The sequence below is a fragment of the Primulina tabacum genome, chromosome 15, assembly GCF_025594145.1.
Source record: "Primulina tabacum isolate GXHZ01 chromosome 15, ASM2559414v2, whole genome shotgun sequence".
NCBI lineage: Eukaryota > Viridiplantae > Streptophyta > Magnoliopsida > Lamiales > Gesneriaceae > Primulina > Primulina tabacum.
Genome location: NC_134564.1, coordinates 2364423 through 2382217, shown reverse-complemented (window position 1 = coordinate 2382217; position 17795 = coordinate 2364423). Strand labels below are relative to the sequence as shown.

At 34.4% G+C, this 17795-nt stretch overlaps 1 long non-coding RNA gene and 1 pseudogene across 1 annotated transcript; both read left to right on the top strand.

Moving 5' to 3' along the window:
- Positions 1-3485: 3485 nt before the first annotated feature.
- Positions 3486-6467, top strand: LOC142526291 (putative disease resistance protein At1g58390; annotated as a pseudogene).
- Positions 6468-7614: 1147 nt separating this feature from the next.
- On the top strand, positions 7615-8110 carry LOC142526292 (uncharacterized). The gene is made up of 2 exons (XR_012815217.1): positions 7615-7700; positions 7984-8110. It is a non-coding gene; the product is annotated as an uncharacterized LOC142526292 (long non-coding RNA).
- The last annotated feature ends 9685 nt before the right edge of the window (positions 8111-17795 follow it).

Below are 17795 nucleotides of genomic sequence, written 5' to 3'. Positions count from 1 at the left end.
GTGTTCTTCAGTTTTTAATCTAAAATGTATTACACATATTACTTTTACTGCTATATCTTTTGTAATTTTTCTATTTGTCGGACATTAAAATTTAAATTTTCTTCTATCTTCATTTTTTGTTGGAGATTTAATTCTATAATTACATCTCGAATCTTGGTGTTCAATTTCTTTATTATATCCGTTGTTTTGGAGACTCGGAAGTTTTCCGACTTTGGTTATGTTTTAAAAAAATACTCACTTTTAAATAATGTATAGTTTCAATTTACAGATTTAATTTAAATATATTTGTGTAGACAATTATCACTATTTTCATTCTCATGTGAAGTCTTGAGTTTTTTTTTTTTTTTAGCCAAATGAGTTAATGTAATTCGATTTCACAAAATAATCAAAATGGATGAAATCATATTAGTGTATATCTAAACTTTGATTAATATATGTATAATTAATATGTGTTCTTCAGTTTTTACTCATCTACTTTTTATTTGTTAGATATATAAATTTTTATATTAGTAAATATAGTTTAAATTTTTCGTACAAAATTTGAATTAGGAAGTTGCATTCATATGCATTAGATTCTGCTATATTTCTCATCAATAATAAATTTATCCCTATATATGTCTTCTATTATTTTAGTTTGTGTATTTTTTTTTAAATGTTTAAGAATTCAATCTCTAATATTGTCCTTTAGATTCAAGTAAGTTGAAATATAATGTCATTTAAATTAAAACATATTCAATGTAAATTATTTATCACAAAAATTATTATCTTCGTAATTATTGGATTATAATGATTTATATTACTTCATTTCACAAAAATTGTAATTAACACATTTAATTAGCGATAAATTTTTTTTAAAATCATATTTTAATTTCATTTGGATATGTAATACTTTATCAATAAAAATTTTTTGGTTTTTTATTCAACTATAATGCATGTTCTTCTTCTTATTATTCTTATAACGTAGATATATTCGTTCATGTTTTTTCTACTTTATAATAATTTCATTTTCGATTCATTTAATTTGAATCAGTTTTCTTTTGTCAACCAATAATGAATCCTCAAAGAGAAATTGTATTGTTTCTTCAATTTTTTCGAACAATTAAACTTTATATAACACGTGTTAAAAATTTTTCCCCGAGATTTTATATGGAAAATTGTTTAATTTATTTTCAATTATCATTTTGTTATGTTGATATTACTTAAAAAAACTATATATGATTATTTTGGTTTTCTATATTTTAACTTTTTTTTAGACTTCAAATCATTTTTTTAAAATTCAAATATAAATGTATATATAATGATGTTAAGTGCAATAATTGTCCCTGCTTGGTAGAGCGATCGAACCGTGGTGCTTGTGCAGTTTAAAAGATTTGGGTTGCACCATTACCACTAGATATAGCTTTTGGTAAAGCGGTAAGCACTCGATCCTACAATTGATATCAGAGCCAAGGTCACGGGTTCGATTCCCATTGATTGCAAGGAGTGCAATTATTGGGAGAGAGATTGTTTGGTGCAATAATTGTCCCTGCTTGGTAGAGCGATCGAACCATGATGCTTGTGCTGCTGAGCGGTTTAAAAGATTTGAGTTGCACCATTACCACTAGCTATAACTTTTGGTAAAGCGGTAAACACTCGATCCTACAAATGATTATCCTATATTATTAATAATAAATTATACGATTGACTGAAATATTGAGTTGCTAATTGATAGATTTTTTAATATCATTGATTCGATAAAAAATGTTGAGAAAATGTGATGTATTTAAAAAAATAAAAATATAGTTATTTCTTCATTCTTAATTTTTTTCATTCCTTTTTTTTTTCTCTAATTTTGTTTTCAAACATGATTGTAAATCAAATTTGTACCTATGAATAATTGGACTATAACGTCGAAATGAATGTCATTTTTTAAAAATAAAAAATATACAAGTAAAAAAAGTTAATTTACATTTTAGATTTGATTATGTGTTTATCTTTCTCACTTTTTATTTTTTGTATTTAGACATAAGATGATGGACTTCTATAATTATATTTTAAATACTTGATTTGTTTGTTTCGTTTATGATGATTTATTGTTTATTTATTCACATTTTTATTATTGTAAGACATGATTATCCAACATCTTTTTTTAGGAAAAACTTAAATTACTATTATTTGATTTAGAGTGATGCATAACCTAAAATACAATGCAATGTAAACCAATTTTGAGGTTGTAGTGTTTGTCATTTGTCTTTTGAAAGAACAATTAAATATGGAAATAACATGTTTTTTGGGTGGAATATAAATATGTTAGGGTATGAAATAAATTAGAGTTGTGTGAGCATAATATTTGACTGAAATGTTTTTATTATTGTAAATTGTTTGTATGTATTAAAAAGATAGAGCTGAAAACTTATTCAAACATGAGTTGAGTTAATTTACAGAGAAAATATATTTCTAAACATAAAGAGAGCCTAATTAGAGAACTAAACAAGAAACATCACAAGTTTCATTTTAAATTAAAACTATTGAGAACAATAATAATGTGTTGTCAATGATGTTGAAAAACCAAGTGAGACTTAAAAAAAAGAAAATAAAATGAAGTAAAATCTGAAGCGTGAACGACTCAAATAAACAAAATATAAAGTCCATAAGAAAAAGAAACAAAGCAAGTATTAAATATATTAATCAACATCCAATCCGATAATGAAAAAGAAACATGTAAATCAGATGTGATGATTTAATTGCTAAATTTAATCGAACGAAGAAGCAAGAAAAATAAAAAATAAAAAGATAGAAAAAATATTGAATGATTCAAAAATCAAACTAGGAGATTATTGAAGAAATTAAACTATGGCTTTTTGAAATGATAGATAAACCGTGAAATAACATTTGTTCTCGAACAATATGTGAAAAGATTACGTGTCTACACTAATTTACAAATTTACAACCAATATTCGTAGTGCACTCAAATTCATTACTCACGTACAACACACGTAATTTGTTACTAGTACGATGAGAAGTATAAGTATGTCACGATATTTTATACGATATACAGTGTAATGATATTCATAATGAGTTGTTAACATTTAGTTGACTATGCTTTACAGGTTGTAACTTCAAATAAAAAACAGGAGCCAGCTAGCTTTTTTAGTATATTTTATGGAAAAGATTCTTTCGGATCATGTGTTGCATTTTATTCGTATTTTAATTTTATTTTAATTTCTAAAAGGCCAATTGTTTAATTATTTTGTAACTATCACATGGGAAGTAGTCATAATTTTGTAAAATAATTTGATATTTTATACTATATACTGCTAGTTTTTTTAACTAAAAAAACGCATTTTAATCTTATAATAATAATAAAATACAAATAAGTCACTCATTATACATGTATATATTTTTTACATTTTTCGACTTTTCGTTTGATTCTTATCCTTCTCAATTGCAAAAAATGCAGAGTCAAAAATGGACAAGGTCATGTGCTCGTTTATAAAAAAATTCAGAGTCAAAAGAAGGTTAAATACTAAAATTTTTCTGTCAAAAATACCACGTGATATACTATCTTCTTCCAAAAACTCTTGACTAAAGGATGGTTGACGCTGCTGCAACAATGGCTTTGGAAACGCTGCGTGATCTATTGATTGAAGAGGTGAAGTTTTTATCAGGTGTCGAAGGTCAGGTAGAGGATGTCGGAAGGGATCTTCAAAGCATGCGCGATTTCTTGAAAGATGCCGACAAGTGGCCGGACAGACACGACTCTGCCATCGTGCGTGATTGGGTTTCAGAACTTATGGATCTGGCAACAAGGGCTGAGGATGTTCTTGAAAAATATGCTGTTGAAGTTGCATCAAAAAGAGGAGCCAGGAACTTGAAAAAAAGGCTCAAAAGATTCACTTGCATATTGGGTGAGTGTTTGGCTCTTCACGAGATAGGGAAGGAAACTGCAGGTATTATGTCTCTCATGGCTGAACTCACTAAAAAATTGGAGTCTAAAACTAAAGGGGAGGGCTCGTCAAGTTTCGGATGCAATGATGATCAACGATTGCTAAGGCAGACATACGGTCATGGGATTGAAGAGCATTTTGTTGGGATGAAGAATGACATAGATCGTCTTGTGTTGCCTATGAAAAATATGGACGATAGATCATCTCGAGTGATTTCTATATGTGGGATGGGTGGTTTGGGGAAGACCACTCTTGCCAGCAAAATTTACCAAGACAAGGATATACTATTCTGTTTTGAAGCTCGTGCTTGGGTTTGCATCACGCAGAAACTTCAAGCAAAAGCTATTTTGCAGGAAATATTGAGGCAACTTCTTCCAGGAGAAAACAATGACGGACAGACAATCGAATTTATGGTGACAAAACTATTCAATGTACAGAAAGAGAAAAAGTGTCTGGTGGTTCTTGACGATATATGGGAAATTGATCATTGGAATATCTTAAAGAATGCATTTCCGCTTGAAGAATCGAAATCCAAAATTTTGCTCACTACTCGAAACCAAAGGGTTGCAGAGACGGGATTTGTCCACAAACTAGATTTATTGACGGAGGATGAAAGTTGGGATCTGCTCCAAAAGATAGCTCTTCCCATCCATCAATCTGAAGGTTAGTTTTATTCTGTTGGTTTACCGATACTTATAATAACCAAAATCCAAGTCCAACAAAATAGATCTCTCTTATATATTTTTTTTATTTGTTTAGTCAAGAATCACGTTGGGAAACTAATTGCTTCCTTAAATATTGAGATTTTGACAATATTTTGTAGCACAAGACTTTTTCTTTTCTTTACACGGCTCACCCTTCAATTTTTGACAATATTTTATAGCCAACTCGAAACAGTTTGAAGCTATAGGAAGGGAATTGGTAGGCAAATGTGGGTGTCTACCCCTAGCAGTATCCGCTATTGGTGGAATTTTGCGAGGACAACAAAATCCAGGGGACTGGAATGAGGTCCTCAAGAATATGGATTCGTACCTGAAGCACGGGGAAGGTGTTGATGCCAATGATAAAAGGGTAGAACAGGTGCTAAACTTGAGTTACAATGTATTGCCTTACTACCTAAAATTATGTTTCCTGTATTTAGGATGTTTTCGAGAGGACGAGGATATTGAGGTGGATGATGTATATTTGATATGGATGGCAGAAGGATTGATTTCATCAGACGAAAAAGGACGAAATGAAACTCTTTGGAATGTTGCTGAGCGTTATTTAAATGAGCTAGCAAGCAAATGCATTGTTCAGGTGAAAATGAATGGGAGATTTAAATCATGCCGTCTTCATGATTTGGTGAGAGATCTATGTTTGTTAAAGGGAAAAGAAGAGAAGTTTTTTGAGGATTCTTAAGGAAAAATTCGAAGATTGGCAATCAATTTGGGCGATGACGACGCACAGTTTAAAAATGCAAACTTACGATCTCTTCTATTGCTATCCAAATCGAGATCTCATTATCATGATATTGCTAACATTTGGAAAAATCTACTCAGCAACGCATTGCTCAGATCTCTTAAAGTTTTGGTATTGGAAAACTGCATATTTGAGGATGACAAGTTACCTCGTGCCGTGAGAAAACTAGTGATGCTCAAGCATCTGAGTATAAGAGATAGCATAGTCGTGGAGTTGCCAGAATTTGTGTGCAAACTACCATGTTTACAATCAATGGATCTGCGAGTGGCAAGAGAGATTACATTACCAAGTTTGATTGAATATATGGGACGATTGAGGCATCTCTTTCTGAATCGGAGAGGAACAACGACAATTGATGGTGGGAGACTGAGACTCGATTGCTTAACGGAGTTGGAGACATTTATTGGGTTCAGTAATAAGCTCTTTGATACTAACCATCTCCTCAAATTAACCAACCTCCGACGTTTTGATGGGATTGTTGAGGATATAGAAAGCTTATTTGTGGTTGTTGATCACATCATTAAACTCAAGGATCAGCTTCGGGAGGCAAGTTTAGAAATTAATGTGTATCATGATTTATGTTCCGAACAAGGTTCACTTGTCATTGATTCGTTAATGCATTGCCCACTCAATCATTTGAAAACTTATGGGCTATTGAGGAGATTGCCGACTTGGGACCCTCAGTTACTCCAGAATCTTGTTTCCTTGTCGCTTTCTAATTGTGAAATTGTGGAAGATCCGATAGAAACACTACAACATCTTCCCACGCTACAAAGCCTTTCGTTGGTCGAATATGCATTTGCTGGCTCGGAAATGGTCTGTAAGAGTAAAGGATTTCCTCAGCTCAAGAATCTTACACTTTGGGGATTGAGGAATTTAGTAGGATGGAGAGTGGAAGAAGAGGCAATGCCAAATCTTTCGGATCTCTCGATCACTAATTGTCAAAAACTGGAGAGGATCCCAGAAAGAATAATTTCCACGGCTTCCATCACAAGCCTGATCATATCTAACATCAGGGACGGATCCAGAAATAAAAGTTGGGGGGGGGGCTTGAAGTCAATATGATAAGTTATATATTATTTAAAAAAAATTTACATTATATCGTTCAACGAAGTTGTGCCCTACGAGATTTTAAAACATAAAATTCATCAATAATAGAATTTACATCAATATGTTTAGCTAAATCTCGTTCAATATAGAGTGTCAAACAATCGGCAATAAAGTCATCCTCCATTTTATTGCGAAGTGCCGTCTTCACATGCTTCATAGCTGAAAAAGCCCGCTCAGTAGTGGCAGTAGACACAGGTAATGTCAAAACAAGATGAATCAATCTAGTCAACATAACATAAACACTTGACCGTCCACTCTCGGTCAATTGCTGACACAACTCAACAAGTGTAGAAACCTTTAAATTCTGCATCACATCGTTACCTCTAAAAGCACAACCTTGAAGTGCTAGCCAACGAACATCTACAATTGAGGTGCTCAAACGCAGACGATTTTTCTCTTTTTCCTCTTTAGATTGTGCATGCATCACTTTATCAATATGTTGTGAGGGCCTCATCAAATTTTCAGCCCTTCTCTCACACATAGTATGAGGTGAAGAAGCTGCAGAACCAATATGGGCAAGAAAAGCACATGTTTTTCCTTGGTTTACCCTTTTCCAATTGTCAAATCCTTCATTGACCAATGCCGAGATATTAGATGAATTAACATCATTCAGGAAAAGAAAACAATAGAAACAATATGCCTTATTTGTTGAAGGCGAATACTCCAACCAATAAAATTTCTGAAATCATTTTTTCTGAAAACGACGATTCTGGCTTCCAAATTTTGTACCTGGATACTCCAACATATCTGGTTGATAAGGCCCCATATTTAGATATGAACGTCTTATCTCATCTCGTACATTAACATGATATTCACATATCTGTTTTCTTTTTCCCGGATCTCGTTCAATAAAAGTAGACGAAGACTGATGATCGTCTCTAGGGAGAGAAACATGAAGGAATTTGGATATTGAGAAAAAGAAGACTTTCACTGGATTGATGTTGCATTGTAAGGACCGTAGGAATTGAAGTATCTTCACTAGCTTGACGATCTCTCTTCTTAAAGAAAGAGGATATCAATGTTTTTCCTTTCTTTGCAGCAGATTGATATTCCATTTTGAAATAGTTCAATTTATAATCCTAAACAAGAATAAAATAATTATTAAACAAATAAACAAGTAATAGTCAATCAACAACTCAACAACAAACAATCAAGAAAACACAAATCACACACAGAGAAGCTATAAAAAACAAAATAAAAAATGTATAGCCGATTCTTACCTGGATTGTTGCCTTGCCGATGAGCAATTCGATTTCTTCGGGAGTCCGCAATTCTATTCTGTCGCTAAAGGGCTTGGGACTTGGGAGAGAAATTTTGTAGAATTGAGGTGGGGCGGATCAGAGGATATGGGATGAATTTGGTCTCATCCTTGTAAATGGACGGGACTTGATTGGACTAAGACATTGATGTACGACGGTTTTTGAAACAACAGTCGCTATTAGCAACGGTTTTTCAAAAAACAGTCGCTAATAGCGACTGTTATTAGCGACTGTTTGAATAAACCGTCACTAGTAGCGACGGTATAATTAAAACCGTCGCCGATCCACATCGGCGACGGTTTTACTAAAACCGTCGCAAATATTAGCGACGGTTTTTCAAAAACCGTCGTTAAATTATTAAAAAAGTGGGCTGTAGCTCTAGAATACATCCGTCTCTGTCTAACATGTCCTCTAAATTCATGGAGCGGTTGAGAATTGGAGGAGAAGATTACCCTAAAATCAGTCATATACCATTCCTTCGTTTCATTTGAAGGATTCGTAGCTGCATGCTTAGATTCAATGTCCAAGTAATTTTGGTTTGCTTCTTTCCTTTATAAGTGGTTTGAAAGCTTTTTGTTAGATAATTTTTTTTAAAAAGAAGTTACAAACTTTCCAAATAAGTTGTTTGATAGCTTATAAGCTTACAAAATTTGTTTTATAGTTTTTTTTTTTTAAAAAAGAACTTTTAAGGTATCAAAATGAGTTGTTTGACCACTTATGATAAGCTTTTAAAAAAAAAAATAAAATAAAATTGGCGACCCCAACTTATTTAAAAATGTCTTATTTCAATATTTCAACGGATCAAATTATCTTTAACAATTTAATCATATCTCAAATTTATCATCGTATAATATGTCATGCATTTTAATTTCAAAAACTAATGTAGTAATAATAATTATTAATATTATAACTATTATAATCTTTATAATAATAATTTATGAAGAATAACTTCGTATTATTTTCAAAATGATATCATTTTTGGTAATTATAATATAGAAAAGATTTTTATAATTCCAATATCTAAATATTTTAAAAATTATTTTTAAAATAAGACATCATATCTTTTAAACTCCTAAAATAACTCATAAGATATAAGAGTTTATAAGTTATTTCAAGTAAGTTTAGCAGTACATAGAGGTGAATACAAAAAATTCTTCAATTTTAAATGACAACATTTCAGAGGATTAATTGTTAATTCGAATGCTTGATACAACTACACATAATTGATTGACTTTGGATATAATGATTTATGTTTAAAATAAAAATTCAAGAAATACTTTTCAAAAGATTTAATTTCGAGAGAACTTGAAATTCGTTATATGCTAGATATGACTCAATAAATTGATATGAAAAAAAATGAAATATATCTAATAAAAAAAATCCAAACTGATTGAACTTAAAGCCCAACTTTAAAATCGTTTTATTTCAAATACTTCGATATACTAATGTGCTTCACATGGATTTGGATTGAAGTTGAAGAGAAATATAATTTCCATATGAAATATATTTCTCAAGATATATTCTTCCTTGTTGATGTGATATTTAATATTTAATTATGGTTTTGCCTTTCTAGATAATTATGTTAAGATTTTGTTGTGATATAATATCTTCCTTAAATCTAATTTCATTCTTGATAAGATTATGTGGAATATTGGGTTTGCCTTTTCTAAATATTATATTTATGATAAAGATCTTGAAGATATGATATTATTGATTTAACTCTTGATTTCTTTATTTTGTAGATTTCCTTGTGAGATGAAGTGAATTATAAATAAGAGAGATGGAGATTAAAAAGAATTGAGAGAGAGACGAAAAAAAATTCAGAGAGTTTTAGTGGAAGAGATTTTCGTGGAGATAGTTTTTCGTGGAGGTGATTTTCGTGGGAGTTCTTCGTGGGAGATTTTCGTGGTGGTCTTCTCTCTCGGTCAATATTCACTCACGTGTTCACGTTCAGGAATTCAGAGAAAACCTCATTCAAGAGACGTGCTGTGAAGAGTGTGATAGAGTGTTGCTGTGAATGTTGAGAACATCTGCGGACAACATCTGGGAAGAAGTTGGCCGAAGATTGCTTCTCGTGGATCTACTTTTTAGCAACACGTTTTTGCTTTCTTGTTTTAGTTTTATTCTGGTTATTTGTTTTTAGAAATCATTTGTTTTCTCAACTTGTTGAGGAAATTGATTTTTGTCATAATCACTAGTGTTAGGTTTTTGTGAACGATTGATTTTTCTATTGATTAATTTTTGCCATAAGGCACCGCACAAGTATTTATACTTGTGCATATTTAATCTCGTCCATGTATTTAATTGAAGTCAATTTGTGTTACAAAATATAATATTCCGCTGCATGTTGTCCGAGATGTTGTAACATCTGGCACAACACTTAATTCTGATAAAACACAAATTCACGATTTTACATCCTATTCTGATATTGTTATTACCTTGAGCATCTGTCGGACAAAATGATTCCTAACAAGTGGTATCAGAGCCTACTCTTGATATACTAAGTGCTGATTCTGGTTTTTGTTTTGTTTGACAGAAAATAAATCAAATGGACACCTCACTTGCAAGCGCAGCACTTCGACCACCAGTCCTAGATGGTACCAATTACAGCCTATGGAAGGTCAAAATCAGATACTACATAAAATCCATAGATGAACGGGCATGGCAGCGTGTCATCAATGGATGGACTTCACCAAGCATGACAGACCGAGATGGTGACAGCTTGCCAAAACCTTAAACTGACTGGACTACTGATGAAGTGCAAAGTTCGAACTACAATTCAAAGGCCTTAAATGATATCTTTACGTCTGTTGACGTGAATATGTTCAGTTTGATCACAAACTGTACTTCTGCTAAAAGTGCATGGGATATCCTCCAAAGACACTGTGAAGGTTCTGAAAGTGTGCGACGAACCAGATTAAGGATGCTCACTTCCAAATTTGAGATGATGAGGATGGAAGAATCTGAAAACATACTAGACTATGATCGTCGCCTACGGGAAATGGATAATGAGGCGTTCAGCCTTGGAGACCCTATATCCAATGAACGTTTGGTTAGCAAGGTTCTTCGCTCCCTGCCCGAAAGATTCAACATAAAAATCTGCGCAATAGATGAGGCTAAGAACACTTCTCAAATGCCTTTGGAAGATCTTATTAGTTCACTTCATACATTCGAAATGAACATGGACATGCAAAAGAAGGACAAGGGGAAGACAATTGCATTAAAAGCCTCGAATGACTCATACAATGAACTCCTTCAAATTTCCAAAGAAGTCAATGATTCTGATCTTTGCGAAGACTCTTATCTCCTTTATCAGAAAGAAATTCGGTGATTACTTGAAAAGAATCCGAGACAAGAAGAAGGATGCAAAACCATCGAAATTTCCAAGTCTTCCACCCCTTGAAAGGCCACAAAGGTTTCCTGTCAAGCAACAATTTCAACCAAGGAATGATGGCAAGGGACAATCTAATGCAAGGAAGTATGATTCGGTGCAGTGTAGAGAGTGCCAAGGTTTCGGTCACTATGCTAATGAATGTGCCAACAGATTATGCAAGAACAAAGGCTACAATGTTTCCTTAAGCGATGAAGAATCTGATGAGGAGGAGAAATCCAATAATGAAGATAACCACACCTCCTTGAATGCACTGTTGACAGAAAGACAATGCCTGCAGGTGAATCCTTTAGGTGTTGCCCTAGGTGTTGCCACACCTGGCCGCAACATCTGCGAAAAATCAATCTGTCTGAAATCTACAGCTTCTGAAAATTCAAGTGGAGATGATGAATTAGAAGATGATGAAGAAATCACTCTCGAGAGTGTTCAAAAACTTTATGAAGAGCTATTTGAAAATTGAACCAAAAGAAACAAGCTAAATTCAACTCTTACGAAGGAGAACGTCGATCTAAAAGCCGTGGTTGCCAAACTTGAAGTAATTTTGAGCAAAAAGGACTTAGAACTTGGCAAGACCAAAGAAGAGCTTCACAAGGCAACAGAAACTTTGTCCAAATTCAATTCAAGCACATCCAAGCTTGAATCCATACTTTTGATGGGAAGAGATGACAAGAAAGGCTTAGGCTTCAAAGAAAGTGTGTTTGAAATAGGTGAATCTTCCAAGTCTACTGTTTTTGTGAAAGAAAAAGCTGATACATCTCCACAACCACAATCCAAGTCACCAATCAAAAGCTCTCCATAAAAAAGACAACCTTCTGCACCCATTCCTAAGAAGAAACGCAGGTATGTATGCCATTACCGTTTTAAGCCTGGTCATATCAAGCCCTACTGTTTTAAACTCAGGAATGACTGCTGGAATCGAAAGACTAATCGGATGTTGCCCCGAATGTTTTCCAACACTTTCCGCAACACCTCCCACCATCGACCTACTGTAAGACAAATTTGGGTCCCAAAGGCAAAAACTCACTGTAAAATTGTCTATACTTCATTGAAAACTAATACTGCAGGTCATTGGTACTTTGATAGTGGAAGCTCACGCCACATGACGGGATCACGAGAATATCTCACCGATTATGTTGAGCAAAAATGTGGTAGAGTGACATATGGAGGGGGAGCTAAAGGAAAAATTGTTGGAAAGGGTACTTTGAAGGTTGAAGGACTGCAAAGCTCCACAATGTGCTTCATGTTGAAGGATTAAATTCAAATCTTATAAGCATAAGCCAATTGTGTGATGATAATTTGCTTGTTAAGTTTGATAAACATAATTGTGAAGTTTTTGATAAAGCTAACATGTGCATTATGACAGGTACAAGGTCCTCAGACAATTGCTACCAAATAGGTGAAGAACATTCATGCAAACATGTGCAAATCACCGAACTTGACCTTTGGCATCAAAAACTTGGCCATGCAAACTTCAAAACCTTAAAGAACCTGAGTAAGTACGATGCAGTTAGAGGTATGCCTAATCTCTCTTCTGGTGTATCATATGTGTGCGGATATTGTCAAAAAGGAAAACAGACTCGCGTGTCACACCCAGTGTTGCCAACATCTGGGACAACATGCTGTCTGGAATTGCTACACATGGATCTTATGGGTCCTATGGAAGTGGAAAGCTTTGGAGGTAAGAAGTATTATTTTGTGTGTGTTGATGATTTCTCACGGTTTTCATGGGTAAGTTTCATTAGGGAGAAATCGGATACTGTGATAATTCGAGTGCAATTGATATTTCAAAAAAATCCAGTACAACACTCTCGAACAAAAACACATTGACATTAGACATCACTTCATTCTAGATTTAGTAGAAAAAGGATTGATTCGGATGGAATTTTTTGATACAAATAACCAACTGGCTGACATATTCACAAAAACATTAAACTTTGAGAGATTCTCCAACCTTAGGAAATCTCTCAGCATGTGTTCTGTTTGATCATACAAAGATGTTGTCTCAGATGTTACAACATCTCGGACAACATCTAACATGCATGTGCATTTCTAGGATTTAGACATACTGCATTTTCATGCATTCTGTGATATGATGTGTTGGAATGATGTTGCTTAATCTTTTGTTACACTTACAATTCCTTATTCTATCTTAATTGACACACTTGAATATGGTTAACAATCTGATTAAATCACAAAGTAGCTGAAAAATGATCATGTCTCCATGACATTGTCCCATACGAAAAGTGACTTGAAAAGATTGAGTAAAAAGCAAAAGCAATCATTAATATGCTCTGTATCGGAAGAAAAGATGGAAAAAGCTACCTAAAAGAGTCCAATGAAGACTGTACTTTTAGTGTGGGAGCTACCTCTTCTGAATTCAATACATAAAGGAAAATAGAAGAAAATGGAAAAAGCTACCTAGAGGAGTCCAAAAGAAGACCGTTCTTCTAGTGTGAGAGCTACGACTTCTATGGTCAGAAAAATAAAAAAATCTCCAAGTGTGCAGAAAAATCAAAATTACTTTCTGGAATTGGACGTGTTGTCAGAAGATGCTACCAACATTTGTGACAACACCTCATCTGTAAACATACCTGATATTTGTTTTCATGTTTCCATTTCTGTTACATTATGTTATTAGGCATAAATAGGTCATGTGATAGGATCGATTAACGTATCAAGAGTGTTTAGAAGGGGGGGTTGAATAAACACTCACAGTTAAAACTGGTCTTTTCTAATTTTGAGTTCAGTTTGGTGACAAACTGATTCTCGGAATCTTGTTGGTCAATGACAATCGGTTAAACTAAAGTAGTTGTGGAAAATAACTGACTGAAAGATAGAATACGAAACTGAAATAAAGTAGGCAAGGGTTGTTTCTGGATGTTCGGAGAATTTAATTACTCCTACGTCACCCCTTCTATCTCAAGGATAGGATATCCACTAAAAGACTTTGATCAAATACAAGAATTGTACTGACCCACTTCAGTTTGGACTTATCACTGCCAAAGACTGAAACTCTTAGTATTACAGAATGTTCTCAGTGCGTAACTGATCTTAGCACTATCGAATTTCAACGATTATTACAACTTTCTAGTGAGCTCAAATTGTAGCCTTAACTGCTACGAATATATCAAGTAAGAGTGAGCTGAGATTTTGACAGAGTGACAGCAAGCTTTTGAATAGTGTTCGCTCCTTTTTTCTTTCAACTGTTCTTCTGTCATATTTATAAGCTTCTTTTCTCCAACGGTAACTTGAGATGAATTTGAATCTTTGTTTCCGTTGATTTCTACTTGATTATTCCTTGGACATTGTTTGCTTCATTTATTGTGATGTGGCGTCTTAATTGCTTTCGCCGAAATGCATTTTTCTAAGCTGTATTGATTGAAGTGCGGCGTTGCAATCTTCTATGTCTCTTGACGGTTGATTGTTCTTTCCCGAGATATGTTCAGTTGAAGGGTGCTTAACATACGGCTGAATATATCAACTGATCAGTCGGTTGATCAGTTTCCAACTGATCAGTCAGTTGATTTCAGTTATTAAGTCCAGTTGCTGAGTTCAGTTTACTCGATCAGTTGGTTCGTATTTTCAGTTGATTCATATTTTGTCAAACGCCGGAATTTAGTTTTCAACAATTTTCCCCTTTATGGTGTTTGACAAAACTAAGTAAATAATAACTGAACATCTGAGCTCATTATAGATAAAATAAGAGATTGAATTTCTTGAACTGAAAGAGATCTTGATTTAATAACAGCTGAATCTAATAATCTGATTAACTGCTTCTGCTCTTTTCTGCTGTTTTTCAAGATGCTCTTTGATCTTTGATTTCTTCCCCCTTTTTGTCAAACAAATCCATCTTCTCAGATAATTTTCGAACGTCAGTGGAAATAATTTTGACATCTGCGGAGATACTTGAGACAGCAGTTTGTAAATATTAGTATAGTGGATGATCAAGATTGTAAACAAGTCTGCAGCAATTCCATTTTATTAGAAACAGAAGTTTCCAATCGCTCAACTCGTTGACTGATTATATCCTGAGTTGTATAGAGACTTTGAGCTAGACCTCTGTTATTCTTCATCTCAAGTACAGTTCGGGCAAGAGACTCCATGTTTGCTTGAATGGCTTTCAGTTTTGCAGAGTCATATTCAATTGAAGAATCCAATTTGACAGTGTGAGAGAATTGTGTAGATTGAATTTTCTTGATTTCAGTAATCATCTGCTGCATATTGTGCTGCATATTCTGGATTTCTTCAAGAACAAGATCCATTTCTGTGGATTGAAGAGGAGGTGACTGATTAGATGTTCTTGGTTCATGTGAGACTTGATCAAAGACCACCATGGTCCTATAAGATAATATCGTTTCAGAGACAGTCTGTGCTGGAACATCTGTTTCGGTTACTGCTACTTGGACTGGAGGAGATGAAGATTGATGTTGATCAACAATTGGGCTTTTCTGCTGAATAAGATTTTCAGTGAAATGGTCATGAACTAATACCAATGCCTCCATATTTTCAGCAATATGTTGATTTGGTGATTGAGTAGGCACCACTGTTTGCTCCTTTAGTTCAGAAACAGCAGGCTGAACTGGTGTTTCTGTTGAGATAGAAACCTCTTGAGTGATTTGATCAGTTGAGTGATCAACTTCTTCAGAAATGAGTTCATTATTCATAGATTCTGTCACTGCTGCTTGAATAATTTCATCAATGTTGGCAAAATTCAACTCAGCTTCAGAGTACAGCTGATGTTCCACAGCAGATGATTGTGGCAAATCCTGAACTGGTTCATCAGTTATAACAATAATTTGCTCTGAGGATGGATATTTCTGCTGAGAGAAGGGGTCTTCTTCTTCTTCTTCTTCTTCTTCATCTTCAGAGGCTTCCTCAGGAAGAACTAACTCCTGATCTATTTCCCACATTTTTATCTGAGCTTGCAAGCTAGTAAGATCTGTATCTAGCTGAGTGATCACAGCTCGATCATTATAGGCAGTTGGATTGATGGGAATGTAGTTTGCCTTTAATTTCTCAAGCAGTTGAGATAGCTTCTTAGCTCGAATTTGATCAAAAAAATAGGTTTTCCTTTCCAAAGCCTGAACAATTGTGGCAGCTTTGACCATCTTGAGGACAATTGCTTCCAGTTTGATAAATTTGTTCAGCTGGGATTTCTTTTTCAGCTGCTTAGAAAAAATTTGAGTTCTGTAGGCGGTCCAGTCATCATAGATTTTAAGTTTTGATGCTGCGAAATTATTAACCTGTTCCCAAACAAGGTCAATATGAGTTTGAATTGAATTGGATGGCCTGGGCTCTTCAATCAATTTGCCTTTGCCTTTTTCAGTACTGAGGATGTGTAGAATTTCCAATCCAGTACGAGTAGTATCCACCAGTTCTATAATCTTTATACCTTTGGGTCTGGCAGGTGCTAGAACGGTAGGACGATTGATGTGGATTAGAGGAGCTTTGATTCTAACTGTTTCCTTTGTTGCACCAGCTGAGATTTCTGGTGGAATAATCTTCAGAGGAACTGCTTTGATAGGCTGTTGGGCATCTGAAGATATCAGTCTTTCAGTAGAAATTGATTCTACTGTGGTTGGTAATTTTGTCCTTTGTGTTCTTGGTTTCTTGGCAATTTTTGGAGAGGGCGTCTTCTCAGAATCGGATTCACTAATAATCAGTTTTCTTTTAACTGTCTTCAGTTGAGCCAATATCTTCCCCTGTTTAACTGATTTGGGAGCAGCCTGTTGTGTCCCAATCTCCTTCTTGATCTTCACGAACTGATCAGGAGAGATATCTAGTTTAGTCTTGGGTGGCAGAATATTCTTCCCATTGAAAATTTTGAATTTAGATAATCGCTCCGAATCATCAGCCACCAACCCTTTGTCTTTCATCAAATAGCTTAGCGGCACTGCAAATCCTTTGGATTGCTTGGTGGAGGAAAACATGTTCTTCAAGATACTAAAAATAAGTTGCTTCCAGTTGAATTTTCTTCCAGCCATAATGATCGTAATAGCTTGAAACTTCTCCAAAGTCAGGGCAGCATACGATCCTGCCTTTGCCAATAGCCCTTTGGCTATGATATCAGCCAGCAACTGAACCTCATGCTTCAGTTCCTTCTTAGGATCGGAAACTTTGATTTTCCGCCCATCAGCAGAGAGTGCAGTTTGCATTTCTTCAATATCTGATGCTTTAACATCAACAAGGTGTACTAATCCATCAGAGGGTAATGAAAATATTTCTCCGAAAGAATATTCAGAAATGGTCACCGACTGACCATTAATAGTGGCAATGATGTTTCCATCAGAGTTGATATATCCATTTGAGTAGAGGTCTTGGAGTTCTTTTGGGTAAATCTCCTGCGAGTATTGTCCCAAAAACATTCTGAGACCAGCAGATTCAATCTTCAGAAAGACGTTCTTAATTTCAGCTTCGTGAACTGATAAAACTGAGTCAAAATCAATGGCCATAGCGTTCAACATGTGAGCTGGGATTTGATTCGCCATTGCTGAGAGTAAGGAAACCTGAAATTTTGCGAAATACAAGCTCTGAGTGTATGAGTTTGCTCTGAGAGATGATGTACGCGTAAGAAAGAAAACTGAATTGAAGCGGTAAATTATTTATATGTTTGTGACTGTTTAAATTCTGGACACGTGTCAGTCCATC